Source organism: Rhinopithecus roxellana, chromosome 18 (assembly GCF_007565055.1).
Source record: "Rhinopithecus roxellana isolate Shanxi Qingling chromosome 18, ASM756505v1, whole genome shotgun sequence".
NCBI lineage: Eukaryota > Metazoa > Chordata > Mammalia > Primates > Cercopithecidae > Rhinopithecus > Rhinopithecus roxellana.
Genome location: NC_044566.1, coordinates 67,481,913 through 67,484,886, shown reverse-complemented (window position 1 = coordinate 67,484,886; position 2,974 = coordinate 67,481,913). Strand labels below are relative to the sequence as shown.

Genomic DNA, 2,974 nt, shown 5'->3' with positions numbered 1-2,974 from the left:
ACGTCTGATCCCACTGCAAACATTCAGACCAGTCTATGAGGAATGTAAGAAACTAACAAAATGGACCAACCATTGATTATGTAGAAGTAGTGTACACATTAAAAAAAGAACAAAGCTTGGAGTAATTATAACTCCTTGTTTATTACAGCAGACAAAAGCAGTATCTATACAATATAGAATTGCTAAACCAAACTTGAAAACTTCTGTCAAGTGGGCTGTTTAGCTTTTGAAGAGGTGGAATGCCATGTCCAGTTAGACTTGTTTGATGGACCACGACTAAATTCACCTCTAGGACTGCCATTCTCACCGGAATCTAGATGACAGCATTGCTTCCCATCAGGGCTTCCGCCTTCCTTCGAGAAGGTCTGATACTCTGCAGCTGCCCTGGAAAGGCACCTTGCCCTTCTGTTATGTTAGACACTGAGGGGGCTCTACACCTAGACTGTGTCCTCAAAGAGCTTTCAGCAACCTGCTCCCTGGGAGTCTGTAACTTAAGAGAAAGAAGTGTGGCTGTTACCTTCCTCATCTTATAGATGGGAAATGAATGAGAGAGATTCTAACGTGGTGTCAGTAGACTACTAAAGACAACAAAAACACATTTTAATACACCAAATATTTAAAAACCAAAAGTCAGTTTATCATCAGTTGCTTTCTCTGTATGAACTCTAATTGCTTTCTTTGGTGAACTTACATGTTGCTGGGTGCTTAGAACACTCTGCTGCCCTAGCTCAGAGGAGGTTGGTGATGATTCTGACAAATCCCATTGCTTTGCGTGTGCCCAGAACCCCAGGCCCATCCTTTCCTAGCTGGGGCCATGCTGGACGGCACCAGCATCTCACATGGCTCCTGAGCCTTCCTTTCCCATGGCCGGAGTCTGCCCAGGTTATCTCAAAAGCCTGAAAACAGGAAATGTGTTAGGGAGTTAACAATGATCTCTGGGTGGAGGAGCTTTAAATGACTTATTTTCTGCTTTAAACATTCCTGTATATTCCCCAATGGGCCTTCACTGCCTTTGTAATTTTTATTAATCAAGGAGTTTCTCATGCTCTCACCTGGAAGCATCTGAAGCCCCATATACAAGACGTTATCCAAGATGTTATTTTTCCACTGATGTGCACAGATGCCAATGAGGAACTTTGGCAAGAAGACCCTTACGAATATATACGCACAAAGTATGATGTGTTTGAAGATTTCCTTTCTCCTACCACTGCTGCCCAGACACTTCTGTTTACAGCCTGTAGTAAGAGGAAAGAGGTAGTGCAAAAGACTGCGATTTTGTTACCAGATTCTTACAGAACCAAATGCTGACCCTCGGAAAAACGATGGAGCCCTGCATATGATTGGCTCTTTAGCTGAAATTCTTCTGAAGAAAAAGATCTGTAAAGATCAGACAGAATGCATGTTGCAGATTCACGTACTCCCTTCTCTTTGGCAGTGAACTAGGCTACATGAAAGCCGGCTTGCTGGGTACTTTACTATTTTTGTGAAGTGAAGTTCAAAAGTGATCAGAACCTTCAAACAGCCTTAGAGCTAACAAGAAGATGTCTGATTGATGAGAGAGAAACGCTTGTGAAAGTGGAAGCTGCCATTGCCCTTCAAGTATTGCTCAGCAGTCAAGAAAAAGCTAAAGAATATATCACGTCATTCATCAGACCTGTCATGCAGGCTCTTTTTTGTATTATAAGAGAAACAGAAAACGATGACCTTACCAATGTAATTCAGAAAATGATCCATGAATATAGTGAAGAAATTACTCCTATTGCAGTAGAAATGACACAACATTTGGCAATGACATTTAACCAAGTAATCCGGACAGGGCCAGATGACGAAGGTAGTGATGACAAAGCAGTTACTGCTATGGGAATTCTTTTTTCTTCCCCCCCATGAATGAGTCTCTTTTTATTTTCTTGGTAATCTCTTCCAGTTAACTACTTCCGTTGTAGGTGATGAAATGGGTAAGGCTCCACACTTCAGATGTTGGCACTGCTATGAGCATGGTCTTTCCCTTTATTGCAACTCACAATCAAAACCTTTGATTCTTTTTTATATTCCAGTCCCAGAAGTAGTCTCCACTGTAGAAGTTAATTGATGAGTAGTAGCCTACAACCAGGCTCTAGCTCCTCCAGGACCACTACAGGATGAATTTAACTATGCATTAAACTAAAAGGCATTCTCTCAAATATTTGCTATGGGAATTCTTAATACAATTGACACACTAAGGGTAGCTGAAGATCATAAAGAGATAACCCAACAGCTCGAGGGAATCTGCTTACAGGTCATTGGTACCGTTTTACAACAACATGTCTTAGACTTCTCTGAGGAGATCTTCTCTTTAGCGCACAGTTTGACATGGGAACAAGTGTCTCCACAGGTGTGGCAGCTACTACCCCTTGTATTTCAAGTCTTTGAGCAAGATGGCTTTAATTTACAGCTATGATGCCCTTCCTTCATAATGATGTAACAGTTGATACAGACACACTTTTGTCTGACACCCATTATCTTGAAATGATACACAGTCTGTGCAAAAAGGTTTTAACAGAAGTTGCAGGAGAAGATGCAGAGTGTCATGCAGCAAAATTGTTTGAGGTCATCATTCTGCAGTGCAAAGGGCGAGGCATTGACTAGAGGAACTGGGGAGTGATGAAGATGATATTGATGAAGATGGGCAAGAATATTTGGAGATTCTGGCTAAGCAGGCTGGTGATGATGGAGATGAAGAAGACTGAGATGATGATGTGGAAGAGACTTCTGGAGAAGGCTATTCCACAGTCATTGATGATGAAGATAACCCTGTTGATGAGTATCAGATATTTAAAGTTATCTTTCAAACTATTCAAAATTGTAATCCTGTGTGGTATCAGGCTTTGACTCATCGTCTTAAGAACAAAGAAAACAGTTACAGTATACAGCAACTGACTGATAAAGAAGAGCAGCCCATGAATCCAAAATGATTGAGAAGCATGGAGGATACAAA

At 41.3% G+C, this 2,974-nt stretch overlaps 1 pseudogene; it reads left to right on the top strand.

Annotated features, from left to right (window-relative positions):
- The first annotated feature begins 1,095 nt into the window (after positions 1 to 1,095).
- Positions 1,096 to 2,625, top strand: LOC104669080 (annotated as a pseudogene).
- The last annotated feature ends 349 nt before the right edge of the window (positions 2,626 to 2,974 follow it).